This window comes from Monodelphis domestica, chromosome 4 (genome assembly GCF_027887165.1).
Source record: "Monodelphis domestica isolate mMonDom1 chromosome 4, mMonDom1.pri, whole genome shotgun sequence".
NCBI classification, from domain to species: Eukaryota; Metazoa; Chordata; class Mammalia; order Didelphimorphia; family Didelphidae; genus Monodelphis; species Monodelphis domestica.
Window position 1 is genome coordinate 343,023,331 of NC_077230.1, and position 15,263 is coordinate 343,038,593.

A 15,263-nucleotide genomic window follows, 5' to 3' on the forward strand; every position below is an offset into this window, starting at 1 on the left:
ATTAAATAGGACAGTGGCGAGACTTCGGGGTAAGCATGGCTGCAGAGTAGATGAGGCTTGCTTCCTCTACTCAGACCCAACGACAAAGGCTACCTCAAAAGACCCTCCCAAAATAAAAAAACAATAATTCTCATAAGAACGGAAAGACACCACAACAAGGCGAAGCTCTGAAGGTAGGTGGGATTGTGGCATCTCCACAATATGAGGGAACAAAAAGCTGACCCAACCTCCCCTCCCCCACCAAACAGCCAGAGCCAGAGTTAAAGTCAGCACTGGCCAGAATCAACAAGTGAGGGAGGGACACCCCAGGACTGAACAACGGGTAGCCCCAGGTCTGGGGACCTGAATAAGATATGGTGCTTCTCCTGAGAGTACTAACACCTGAAACCCTGGCAGGCAGCCTAGGGAAGCACAGATCCCAGGCACCCAGAACTAGTGCACTATAATCACCGAGTGCGCGAAGGGATCCCCTTATGTGAGAAAGGTCCTGGGAGTTAGCTAAGACCAGCAAAGATTCTCACCTGAGAGCACTAACTCCCAAAACGCCGGTAGGCAGGGGAGGGCAGTCCCTGGGCTTCCCCAGGAAGACAGCCCAACTGCAGAGCACCTGGAATTAACCTGAGACTAAAGCCATGACCATTAGACCCTTATACTGAAAGCAAGTACTACTCATTCAGATTCATGACTGGAAAGGGAAGGAAGAAAAAAACAAACAAAACACAGAGATGGCAAACAGTACCCAAGAACCCCAACAGCCCAACACCAAGAAAAGCAAGAAGAGGGTGACTTTGGATACATTTTATGGAGGGAAAACACAAAAAACCAGAGGAAATAACAGAAGAGGAAGAGCAAACAAATGCACTAAAAGCTTCCAAAAGAAATATAAATTGTCCACAAGCTTTTGAAGAATTTAAATTGGAAGTTCTCAAAAAGATGGAAGCCTTCGGGCAGGAAAAATGGGAAATAATGCAAAAGGGACTCAGTAATCTGAAGCACAAAAACACGCAACTACAGAAACAGCTTGAACCTCAAATAGCAGGATAGACCAAACTGAAAAGGAAAACCAGGCTTTAAAGGTCAGAATCAGGCAATTGGAAGACAATGATCTTGCAAAAGAGCAAGAATTACTAAAGCAAAGACAAAAGACTACGAAATTAGAAGATAACATACAATATCTCACTGACAAGGTGACAGATCTGGGAAATAGAGGAAGGAGAGACAATCTGAGAATAATTGACCTACCAGAAAAGCCAGAAATAAATAGTAATCTCGAAATCATAATACAATAAATCATCAAAGGAAACTGCCCAGAGATTCTAGAACAAGGGGGCAATACAGGCATTGGAAAAAGTTCACAGAACACCCTCTACACTAAATCCCCAAAAGACAACTCCCAGGAATGTAATTGCCAAATTCCAAAGCTTTCAAGCAAAAGAAAAAATCTTAGAAGAAGACAGAAAAAGACAATTTAGATATAAAGGAATACCAATCAAGGTCACACAAGACCTTGCAATCTCCACTCTGAACGACCGTAAGGCATGGAACATGATTTTCAAAAAGGCAAGAGAGCTGGGTCTTCAACCAAGAATCAGCTATCCGTCAAAACTGACTATATAATTCCAGGGGAAAGTATGGGCACATTCAAAAAAATATGAGATTTCCAAGTTTTTGGAAAGAAAAGACCAGAGCTCTGTGGAAAGTTTGCTATCCAAACACAAAGAGCAAGAAAAACATGAAAAGGTAAATTGAAGGAAAGGGAAAAGGATAAAAATGTTATCTTTTTCTTTTATTCAAACTCTCTTCTATAAGGAATACATTTATATCAAATTATATATATTAATATGTGGGGAAAATGTAATGTGTAACTCTCAAAAAGTGTATGCATCATTACAGTAGTTAGAAGAATCATGCATAGAGAGTGATAGGGGCATCAAGACAATATGGAGAAAGGCGGGGTGAAAGAAAGACAAAGGGAAGGGGTGAATCTTTGATGGTACTAACATATACTTCAAGAAATAGAAAAAAACTAAATAGAATAATCTTTCTCACACAAAGATACACATGGGAAGGGAAGAGGAAAAAATTTCCTATAGGTAGGAGAGGAAGGAAGTGCTAATTGGTATTACTTAAACCTTACTCTCAGTGAAATCAACTCTGAGAGCTTAGAACATCTAGATCCATTGGAATCTTGAACTTTATCCTATCCAACAGGGTAAGAGAGAAGAGGAAATTAAGGAGGGGTCGGGGGAGGAAGTATAAAAAGGGAGGGAAGGAGAGGGTAGAGGGGAAGAGAAAATGGAGGGGCTAGAAAGGGAAGCATATAAAGGGAGGGGACTAGGGGAACTAATCTAAAGTAAATCACTGGTTTAAAAGGTTATAGCTAAAGAAAAAAGGTCAGAATTAGGGGAGGATATCAAAATTCCAGGGAATCCACAAGTGACAATCGTAACTTTGAACGTGAATGGGATGAACTCACCCATAAAACGTAGACAAATAACAGAATGGATTAGAATCCAAAACCCTAACATATACTTCAAGAACACATATGAGGTGGGTTGATACTCACAAGGTTAGAATTAAAGGATGGAGTAAGACCTTCTGGGCCTCAACTGATAGAAAGAAAGCAGGAGTTACAATGATGATATCTGACAAAGCCAAAGCAAAAATAGACCAGATCAAAAGGGATAGGGAAGGTAAATACATTCTGTTAAAAGGGAGTATAGACAATGAGGAATTATCACTAATCAACATGTATGCACCAAATGGTATAGCACCCAAATTTCTAATGGAAAAACTAGAAGAATTGAAGGAGGAAATACACATTAAAACCATATTAGTGGGAGATGTGAACCAACCACAATCAAATTTAGATAAATCAAACCAAAAAATAAATAAGAAAGAGGTAAAAGAGGTGAATGAAATCTTAGAAAAATTAGAGTTAATACACATATGGAAAAAAATAAATAGGGACAAAAAGGAATACACCTTCTCAGCACCAAATGGCACATTCACAAAGATAGATCATACACTAGGTCACAGAAACATAGCATACAAATGCAGAAAAGCAAAAATAATAAATTCAACCTTTTCAGATCATAAGGCAATAAAAATAATGATCAGTAAGGATACATGGAGAACCAAATCAAAAATTAATTGGAAATTAAATAATATGATACTTTAAAATTGGTTAGTTAGAGAAGAAATCATAGAAACAATTAATAATTTCATCAAGGAAAATGACAACGGTGAGACATCATTTCAAACCTTTTGGGATGCAGCCAAAGCAGTACTCAAAGGAAAATTCATATCCTTGAGTGCATATATTAACAAATTAGGGAGGGCAGAGATCAATGAATTGGAAATGTAAATCAAAAAACTTGAAAGTGAACAAATTAAAAACCCCCAGAAGAAAACCAAACTAGAGATCCTAAAAATTAAGGGAGAAATTAATGAAATCGAAAGTGATAGAACTATTAAACTAATAAACAAGACTAGAAGCTGGTACTTTGAAAAAATGGACAAAATAGACAAAGTACTGGTCAATCTAATTAAAAAAAGGAAAGAAGAAAGGCAAATTAACAGCATCAAAGATGAAAAGGGGGACCTCACCTCCAATGAAGAAGAAATTAAGGCAATCATTAAAAACTACTTTGCCCAACTATATTGCAATAAATATACCAACCTAGGTGATATGGATGAATATTTACAAAAATATAAATTGCCTAGACTAACAGAAGAAGAAATAGAATTCTTAAATAATCCCATATCAGAAGAAGAAATCCAACATGCCATCAAAGAACTCCCTAAGAAAAAAATCCCCAGGGCCTGATGGATTAACCAGTGAATTCTATGAAACTTTCACAGAACAGCTAATCCCAATACTATACAAACTATTCGACATAATAAGCAAAGAGGGAGTTCTACCAAACTCCTTTTATAACAGAAACATGGTACTGATTCCAAAGCCAGGCAGGTCAAAAATGGAAAAAGAAAACTATAGACCAATCTCCCTAATGAATATAGATGCAAAAATCTTAAAAAGGATACTAGCAAAAAGACTCCAGCAAGTAATCAGGAGGATCACTCACTGTGATCAAGTAGGAATTTTACCAGGAATGCAGGGCTGGTTGAATATTAGAAAAACCATCCACATAATTGACCATATCAACAAACTGAAAAAAATCACATGAATATCTCAATAGATGCAAAAAAAGCCTTTGATAAAATATAACACCCATTCCTATTAAAAACACTAGAAAGCATAGGAATAGAAGGGTCATTCCTAAAAATAATAAACAGTATATATCTAAAACCATCAACTAACATCATCTGCAATGGGGATAAACTAGATGCATTCCAAATAAGATTAGGAGTGAAACAAGGATGTCCATTATCACCTCTATTATTTAACATTGCACTAGAAACACAAGCAGTAGCAATTAGAGAAGAAAAGGAAATTGAAGGCATCAAAATAGGCAAGGAGGAGACCAAGGTATCGCTCTTTGTGGATGACATGATGGTCTACTTAAAGAATCCTAGAGAATCAACCAAAAAACTAGTCAAAATAATGAACAATATTAGCAAAGTTGCAGGATACAAAATAAAAGCACATAGGTCATCAGCATTTCTATATATTTCCAACACAACTCAGCGGCAAGAATTAGAAAGAGAAATCCCATTAAAAACAACCTTAGACAAAATAAAATACTTAGGAATCTATCTCCCAAGACAAACACAGGAACTATATGAATACAACTACAAAATACTCTCCACGGAAATAAAACTAGACTTGAGCAATTGGAAAAATATTAACTGCTCATGGGTAGGATGAGCCAATATAATAAAAATGAACATCCTACCCACGCTTATTTATCTATTTAGTGCTATACCCATTGAACTTCCAAAAAATTTTTTTGCTGACTTAGAAAAAACTATAAAAAAGTTCATTTGGAAGAACAAAGGATCAAAGATATCCAGGGAAATAATGAAAAAAAAATACAAAGGAAGGTGGCCTTGCAGTCCCAGATCTCAAACTCTAATATAAAGCAGTGGTCATCAAAACAATTTCGTACTAGCTAAGAGACAGAAAGGCGGATCAGTGGAATAAACTTGGCATAAGTGACCCCAAGACAGTATATGACAAACCCAAAGAGCCCAGCTGTTGGGACAAAAACCTACTATTTGACAAAAACTGCTGGGAAAACTGGAAGACAGTGTGGTAGAGATTAGGTCTGGATCAACACCTCACACCCTACACCAAGATAAACTCAGAATGGGTGAATGACTTGAACATAAAGAAGAAAACTATAAGTAAATTAGGTGATCACAGAATAATATACATGTCAGACCTGTGGGAAGGGAAAGACTTTAAAACCAAGCAAGATATAGAGTCACAAAATGTAAAATAAATAATTTTGATTACATCAAATTAAAAAGGATTTGTACAAACAAAACCAATGCAACCAAATTGGGAAGGGAAGCAACAAATTGGGAAACAATTTTCATAACAAAATCCTCTGACAAAGGACTAATTACTCAAATTTATAAAGAGCTAAATCAATTGTACAAAAAATCAAGCCATTCTCCAATTGATAAATGGGCAAGGGACATGAACAGGCAGTTTTCAGCCAAAGAAATCAAAACTATTAATAAGCACATGAAAAAGTGCTCTAAATCTCTTATAATCAGAGATATGCAAATCAAAACAACTCTAGCAGATTGGCTAATATGACAGCAAAGGAAAGTAATGAATGCTAGAGGGGATGTGGCAAAGTGGGGACATTAATTCATTGCTGGTGGAGTTGTGAATTGATCCAACCATTCTGGAGGGCAATTTGGAACTATGCCCAAAGGGCACTAAAAGACTATCTGCCCTTCGACCCAGCCATAGCACTGCTGGGTTTGTACCCCAAAGAGATAATGGACAAAAAGACTTGTACAAAAATATTCATAGTTGAGCTCTATGTGGTGGCCCAAAATTGGAAAATGAGGGGATGCCCTTCAATTGGGGAATGGCTGAACAAATTGTGGTATCTGTTGGTGATGGAATACTTTTGTGCTAAAAGGAATAACGAAGTGGAGGAATTCCATGGCGACTGGAACAACCTCCAGGAAGTGATGCAGAGCGAGAGGAGCAGAACCAGGAAAACATTGTACACAGGGACTTTGGTACAAGAGAAAGTAATGGACTTCTCCATTATTGTCAATTCAATGTCCCCAAACATTCTGCAGGGATCCAGAAGGAAAAAACACTATCCACAAGCAAAGGACAAACGGTGGGAGTAAAAACACCGAAGATAAGCAACTGCTTGACTACAGGGGTAGAAGGGACAGGAATGAGGAGAGACTCTAAATGAACACCCTAATACAAATACCAACAACATGGAAATGGGTTTGAATCAAGGACACATGGGATACCCAGTGGAATCATGAGTTGGCTATGGGACAGGTGGTGGGAGGAGGGGAAGAAAGAAAAAGGATCTTTGTTTCCAAGGAATATTGTTTGAAAATGACCAAATAAAATAATGTTTAAATTGAGGGGGGGGGCAAGGATCATTCAATAAGCATTTATTAAGTACCATATTAAGTACTGTGCCAAGTGCTGGGAATAATAATAATTGTTTTTAAAAAGGGAAGACTGTCTTTGTCTACAGGAATTAATAATCTAATTGAAGAGACAAACAAAAAACACACAGGAATAAACAAGTAATATACAGGATACATAGGAAATGACAAAGTAAAGTACTAGATTTAATGGGGTCTGGAAAACGTGGGATTTTAGTGTGGCTTGAAAGAAGTCAGAAAAGCCAGAAGGCAGAAATAAGGAGGAAGAGTATTCCAGGCTTAGGGGACAGACAGAGAAATTGTATTCCAGGCATAGGGGACAGACAGAGAAATTGTTTAGAGCTGAGAACTGGTATATCTGGTTTGATCAACAGCAAGGATACCAGTGTCACTGAGTGGGTAGAGCAGGGGTTATGGCATGAGAGAATTATGATGTATGAAGTTATGAAAAATTCAATTTAGTATTAGAAAGTAGAGGGAGTTGAGGAAAGCTAAGAGATTATGACTGGATAAGAGGATTTGGGAGTTTTTGAACCTGGAGGTAGTACAAGTAAGGGATAGCAAGATCAACAACTGATAAGAATAAAAAGAAGCATAGAGGAGAAATTCCTAGATACCAACAAAGACCTGACATTTATTCTATTAATGCTCATTATCTACACTCAAGGCAGTTTTGTGTTTCCGGGCTTGGGTTGTTTTATTTATTTTTTTACTTTAATGAAACACCTTTAAAAATAGGCATGAGCTTTCTTAGAATAAAGTTATAGTGTTATTGATCTGGAAAAAAAAATGGTATGGCTGAGATGGGGTGGAGGAATAAATAGGTCATGGGAAATAAGTAAATTGAGGAACCCAACAGTTAGAATGTTTGAGAGAGTAGTAGGAGGGCAGGAGGTGGGGAAGAGAAAAAATTGTGAGCCAAGTACTGAACTTGTTGGGGAAGGAAGGGTAAAGTCTCAGAGACCTATAAATCACATTCTCCAGAATTTTGATTGGGTGAAAGATGTGGCCTGTATAGAACTCAAAAAAAAAAAAGGAGAGGGTACTGAGTGACAGAAGTAGAGGGAGGAACTAAAGTGATAATGGAAAGCAAGGAATATTCTAATTCTACTGGCTCAGAGAGCAGAGGGGAATGACTGAGAGTGCAGTCAATACTGGAAAGGGAGGGTGGAGAAGCTGTGTCATCAGAGAGGAGCCTGGTCTCAATGACTGCCAAAGGATGGTAGGAAAAGGAAAATATTGAAGATCAAAGAAAGTTTGTTCCTTATGGAATAGGCATTCCAGAAATGGAAAACATGGAAAGGGTGGTTGGGATTTGGAGCTGAGATAATTGAGGGGGACAGGAATCAGCCAAGGTGGGAGAATGCAGATTGGATGATGACCTAATGGGGTCAGAAGCACTGGGATATTTAGGGAATTCCATGGTGTTATGTGAGGTTAACTGAGGAAAGCAGCCATGCTTGTCTGAGATTGCTGGCAAGGTCCCAATCTCTCACACAAAGGCAATGATGCTCTCGGCCAAAGGTCATCATTAAACCCTGAGTCTCTCCTCACTCTGAAGAGCAATGAAATCCTTGTAACATCATGACTGAACGTACCAAACTGTCTTTCTCTAAGAACAGATTAGCAATCACTGTTTCTCAACTTGTTTACATCTGTAATAGCAACTCTGGTAACATTCACATGTGAAACCATTTTTATAAAAATTATCCTGTGGGAAACTAATGCCCCCCAGCCCCCATATTGTAATGCTTAGTATTCTACTTCTCATAAAAGTCTTTCTCTTTGTCATAATAAATGACAGTCACAGTCCCCAGTCATGGTGCCTCATTCTTCTGCTCGGGTCTTCTAAGGCATTCTGGCCTCTATCTTTCCTGTCCTTTCTCCTTTTCTCACTCTCTCATCTCCCTAGATGGCTCTCACTTTCCACGGCTACAATGGCCCTCAGATTCAATCACTCACTCACTAGACTCCTACACGTGACCATGACAGTGTTCATTTATAGATTCTCAATAAATCTATAGCTTTGATAATGCTTTGGGAGAGTAAATAAATTTGATTTTATTGGATCTGAAATTTGGAAGTTACAGAGGTAGGTTTTGACTTGATTTAAGGAAAAATAAATCTTGGAAAATTATAAAAGTCCAAAGATAGAATGAGCTGCCTTCTTTTTGAAGTCTTCAAGTAGAGCAGTCTCTGGATGACCATTTGACAAGGATAGCATACAAAGGATTTCCATTAGGTACAGGTTGGAGTAAAAGGTCTCAGAAAAAAAAAATTATATAAAGGAAGCACTGCAGCTATGTTCCAAGTATTTGAAGGGTTTGTCACATAGAAGATAGATTAAACTTGCTTTGTCTGAGTCCAGAGAGAAGAATCAGGAACAATGAGGGCAGTTTCAGAGGCAACTGGTAAGGGAGAAGATTAAAAAAAAAAAAAGGACTCTTCAATAATTAGAACCACCCAACAGGAGAATGGACTGCATTAGGAGGCACTTAGTTGCTCTTCACAAAATGTCTTCAGAGAGTAGACAACCTTTGGTCAGAGATGTTCTTTTCCAACTGAGAACTAGTATTCATATCTAGTACTGATTGTACTAGATATGATATGCACCGCTTTCTGAAGCCCCTTTCAACTTCAATTTTCTTCAATTACAGTCTAACCTTGAGTTGAACTTTCATTCAGTTTCACACTCTCATGAGCCAAATCTGATTAAGAGTTTGTCTCTTTAAAGAAACTTTTTTACCTTAAATAGAACAAAAATGACTTATACCCGATCAAAAAGGGGGATTACTACTAAGTGATTAATGCTTCATATTCCTGATTTTGCAAAAGAATATGACTTAGGAAGCAAATACAAGGCAGATAATTATTGCTTTCATCCAAAAGTTCAATTACTCTTTGAATGGTATGGGAAAGCTATATGTCATAAAACCTGCAAGATACTGATTTCTGGGAAAATTAGAAGAGAAGAATAAATCTAATGGGTTTTCCCCCTTTAAGCACTAGAGAAAGTGACTAATAATAAAATATTTTTTTTAAAAGCCACTTTGTGAAGTAGGTGTTATAAAATGGTAAGCTCTGGTGAGTGAGCAAATTCACAAAATGCATATATCCTATGCCAAAAAAATGCAAATGATTAGGAGCCCCCACGAAAAGATGCAGAACTGGAGGCAATAAAAAATTAAATCAGAATATGTTTCAAACTTTAACTGTAGGACATGAGAGAGTTGGGAGAGTGGATCCAAAAGGAAGTAATGAGTAATACCAGGGTATTGAAGATTATCTGGGAACAGTACACATTCTAGCCTACAAAGAAACCACCTAATGGCTGAAGCAAGGAAAAGAGGGCACTTTAGTACAATCAACTGGATCCATAAACCTCTGCACTCTAAGATTGTTAACTCAGTGAGCTATCACATGTACACCACCTGCAGAGCACTCCAGATTCAATGAAAACCTAGATCTCTCTCTATTTTCAGGTCATAAATATGGAAGTAGTTTTGTATGTCAGAAGAATAAATTGAAATAAGCATCCATTCAAAACCAAAACTCTACATTCCTAAGAAAAGAATAAACAATGTTTACTTCATTTTGAATTAATAGGGATTCCCTTAGAGGAATGTAGAAACAAGGCTTGTGACATTAAAATAGAATTTTAAAAGTTGATTAGCTTCAAACAGTTTAAATATGACAGGGTTAAGACAGACTTCAAATTTTATACAATGTTCAAATCTTTAATGGGTCACTTCAAGTTGAATAGTATAGTCTTGTGTCTTCTACACATTTATCTTAACTTACAAGAGATTTATAGATCTTTTAAGCAATCTAGGAAAAATAAAATTCATTTTAAAGGGCAAACCTATCACAATCAGGATATATGATATAAATCAAAGGGATCTTATTGCAATATAGATGGAAAGTTACATTAGCCAAACTATCACCGAATTTAGATTATAAAGGATAAAGTTACAATTAACAGCATAATGATCATTTATGCATGGTCATAAAACTGACTCTAACATGAAAAAAAGTTCATTTTGGGATAGTATTTCAGTAAATTATTAAAAAAAAGTTACATTTTATATTAAGATAGAAACTTACAAGGGACAATTAAAATAATTCCCAATGATGATTTTTAGATGTTCATCTTCTATATTAGAAAAGCTGAATGACTCTCAGCCTGGCACACAGTAAGCATATTATCAGTGACTGTTGACTGACTGCTTGCCTTTGTTCAAAATTCCCAACCCTACCCCCCATTCCCCACTCCCCTTCATTTAATAAATTATTCTTTCAAATACTCAAATGGATCTGTGATCTCATCTATTCCAGGGGTTGTAGAGTTGAACCAATTTATATATCCATTTTGTGTAATTCTTGTCCAAGACATCCTCTGAAAGTCTGCCATAGCAGGTATATCCTGAATTTGCCTGAATAGGTACCTCAGTGGATAGAGCACTGGGCTTGGAGTCAGAAGGACCTGACTTCAAATATGGCCTCAGATGCTAACTAGCAGTGGGCAAAATCACTTAACCCTCTTTGTCTCAAGGAAATTGTGAGCCACTTCTCTATCTTTGACAAGAAAATCAGGGTTCACAAAAAGCTGGACAAGATTAATCAACTAAGCAGCAATATGAATTGTTTTCCTGCTTCTTCTCTCCTCACTATGCAACATTTTATAACCTTTTAGGATTCTTTTGACATGTCCCTTTTGACATGCTTTTTACAATACAATAATGTTCTATCTTCTTTATAAAAGATAACTTATTCAGTAGTTCTCTAAAGGATGGGAAGACCCTTAATTTATAATTCTTTGTACCAGTGAAAAGTGCTTTTGTGAATATGTTTGTATACTTCAAAGAAATAAAAGAAAGGGAAATGACTCATATGTCAAAGTATAATAGTTGTATTTTAAAGTAATTACTAATTATATATAATTTCAGTTCTCAGCATATGAATATTTGGGTTGAATTCTGATAGAATGACAATGCCATCTCATCTATGTTTAGTAACGATTTTCTTGAATTCATTATTTTTTAATTATAGGTTAATAGAATAAAATTGCAGTTTGATAATTAGGGATATAATTTTATTTTACTAAATGAGAAATAGCATATGATTTTAATTATTTAAAAATATTCTTTAGCAAAAGATAAATGACCTACATTTTTTTAAGGTAAATTTTTAAAAATTTAGCTATTTTCTAAGTCTTCAAATAAATGAAAATGTATGTCAAAATTATAAAAAAAATTTAAATGGAAGATTCTGATGATAAACAAAAAGCAACTGTATTTGGTAATGAGTTAATTTTAAATGTTTAACCCAAATGATAGTTTCAAAAATGCTGAAATTTATAAGATTACATCATAAAAATACTTATAGCAGCATAAATTATGTGTGACTGACATCTAATATGTTCTAATTTCTATTTTTGTATATTCCTTATGTTTTTTTCTTGTTCTGTGCCTGAAAAACATCATAAATACAATCATTTCCATATACATACAACAGAAAGATTTTATTTCAAACCATCAATTTTCAGTTGATTTTATATTTTAAATTTGAAAAAAACAAATCAATATTTTAATGAATTAAAATATATTTTAAATTATTACATTTTTCTTCTACTATTATCTCTTGCATTTTATTTATTGTAAAGAATTAAGCTGGTGGTTATTATGGACTTATTTTGTAGACTGTGACTTTTCCAACTATTGTCTCAATTTGTGATTTTGCTATTTTCCTAAGATAGTCTAATTTTAATCAAATCATTGGTTAAAAGGGATAGCTTGTTTTATTTCCTTGTCTATTTTATGCCTTTAATTTTCTTCTTTTGCCTTATTGATATTGCTAGCATTTTTAGAAGGGTATCAAATGGTACAGAGAGGAGTGGCCATCTCTGCTTTAACCTTGTATTTACTGGGGAAGCTTCTACTTTAACTGAATTGCATTTATGATTTAAAATTTTGGTTTTAGATAAATATTGTTAGGCTTAAAAATCTCTCAATGACTCTATTTAAAAGGGTTATTTAAAAGCAGCATTAATGAGTATTGTACTATGTCAAAGTTTCAGAGATCTGTTGAAATAATCATGGGGTTTCAAATGTATTTCCTTTTAATTTTCCTAAAATTGAATCATCCTTGAATGCCTGTTGTAAATACTACTTGATTATGATGAATGATTTCTTGGTTGAACTGTGATGTTCTATTTGACTAAAGATTTTTTAAAAATTAATTGTAATTATGGTCTATTAATAGTCTAATCTTTCTCTGTGTTTTATCTGTTCCTAGTTTAGTTATTAGGACTATATTTGTTCCATAAACAGTCAAGTAGGGTGCTTTATTAAGTGTCCTTTAAAAGTCTGATAAAATATTTCTGTAAATGCATCGGGACCAGGAGTTTTTTTCCCCCCGAATGAATATGTAGTTCTTTTTGAGATTCTGGCTCTATTTTCTCTATATTTTTGTTTAATTCTTCATTTTCCCTTATGTTTATCTTTCAGTCAGAACTGTCCAAAACTGAGAGGGGCATTAAAATGTCCTTTTACTACTGCATTACAGTTTATGTCTTCTCATAATTCAGTTAATTTTTTTTTCATTTATGAATTTAGATGTGGCAGCATTTGAAGTACAAATGATACTGGTTTTGTTATCTATGTTATCTTTTAGCATAATGGAGTTTCCTTATTTATCTCTTCTCATGTCAGGAACATTTACTTTTGCAGCATCTCATACCATGACTGCATCTCATGGTTTTTTATTCACCTGATACACAGTAAATTTTAATCCAGCCTTTTATTTTCACTCTAGTAAATCTGATTTTTAGTTGTCATTCTTGTAAGCAACAGTTGTGGGGTTTCATTTTCTTAAATGATGTGTCACTGTCATTCTATTGGGTTCTGTACAATCCATTCAAGTTTAAAGTTATGAGTTGGGTTCATATTTTGTTCCATTTGTAAATAAATAATTTATATTTTTCAGAATTAGTTTTATTTCCTCTTCTTCTATAAAGAGAATAATGTCTCTTCAGTTTTTGTAGGTTTATTTATTTTAAAGAAGTTGCACAGAAACTAGCTCTCTTCTCATCTTTAAACCCCATCTTGATTTCCCATTTTTCACCTTTTACCTAGTTTTGCTAAACTTTACTCCTTTTTCTTTCTTCCTTTTACCTAACTTTCTAATTCTTCTACTTTTTTCTTCTATGTTAAGCAAAATTCTTCTCTCTTCTCTTCCTCTTCTCTCTTTCAATTTTTTTTTTTAACCCTTACCATCTTAGTATCCACCTAAGGCAGAAGAATGGTAAGGACTAGGCAATGGAGATTAAATGACTTGCCCAGAGTCACACAGCTAGGAAAGATCTGAGGACAGATTTCAACCCAGATCCTCCTGATTACAGGCCTAGCACTCTATCCACTGTGCTACACAACTACCCGTTTTACTGACTTTTGAAATTAAATTTTTTATATCTTCATTTATTTCATTATTCTAGTCCTTATTTTTGTTTGTTTTATTAATCTCTATGTCTCTTATGGAGTTAAAGCTTCTAAGATACTGATTTTGAGGTCTCTCTTATAAACTATTTCTATGTTAAAACTTTGGAGATCTTGTTCCCTGGGCCTTTGTGCATTCTTAAAATGACCCGTTTTTCCAGGTGATAAAGACAACAGAAGCATTGTTCCAATGTAAGATATCCCTGTGTCCCTCTAGTTCATTACTGCCTTTATTCACCTCCATGATCTCTTTTCACCAATATGCTATTTTGCTCCTGCCTGGGTCCAGGCTCTCCTAATCTTCTTCGTGTTGTTTGGCCACAAAAGTTCTAATTTTCCTTATCCAGATATAGGGTAAGTGGTCTTTCTAAGTAACAAATCTATGCAGTTTATGCCAACTGTAAAGTTCAAATCTCTGACCATAAAATTTCATTTTTCCTCTATAAAAGAGTTCTTGAAAGGAGATGTCCTCTTTTCACTTTGTCTCTTAACTAATCTATTGAGCCTCTTCTTCCTGAAGGTTATAGGAGTTATTTCCCTTCATTGTTAACCTTTGATTTGATTATGGTCCTTGACATGCTCCTCTCTACTTTTGCCTAGATGGTACTGATTGATCTTCAGAGGAAGTAAGCTAAATATATGATATTTCAGGTCCATTCCTCCACTATCAGAATTCTTTCTGTTTCCATCCTTGACCCCTGTGTACTTTTAGAAAGAAATCTTTTAGTGCCTTCTCTGTTGACATTTTATATTGTAATTTTGTTACTAAATGCATAGATATTTTCTCTTATTTTCTATTGTAAGGATAATAATGGAAAATAAGTATTATTTTATTAGTTCAGGGATAAAAAGTAGAGTGCTGCCTTGAGAAGAAATTGGAGTTTGAAGCAGAGCTGAAAGAGCATGTTAATTTCAATTGTTGACAGTTTTTCTAATTCAGATTTTGGGTCAATTGATCTCTCTGGCAGTTGGGAGTTGGTCTCTGGCAGTTGGCAGAGACACACACTCAGGGACTCTCTCTCAGGGCTAGAGGAGGTAACATCTTTGTCTGTCTGTCTGTCTGTCTGTCTGTCTGTCTGTCTGTCTGTTTGTCTGTCTGTCTGTCGTCTGTCTGAGGGAAAGATCTGAAGGACTTTAGTGTTTTCCTTTCCCAATTTGGGAAACACTATTGACGATCTATCCCGGTTTTTATAGATTGATTTAACT

The 15,263-nt window shown here is 35.4% G+C and overlaps 1 protein-coding gene across 2 annotated transcripts in view; it reads right to left on the reverse strand.

Moving 5' to 3' along the window:
- The window catches only part of UVRAG (UV radiation resistance associated), a 453,313-nt gene that overhangs the window by 107,807 nt on the left and 330,243 nt on the right, over positions 1–15,263 (reverse strand). The gene's annotated exons all lie outside the window — the stretch shown is intronic.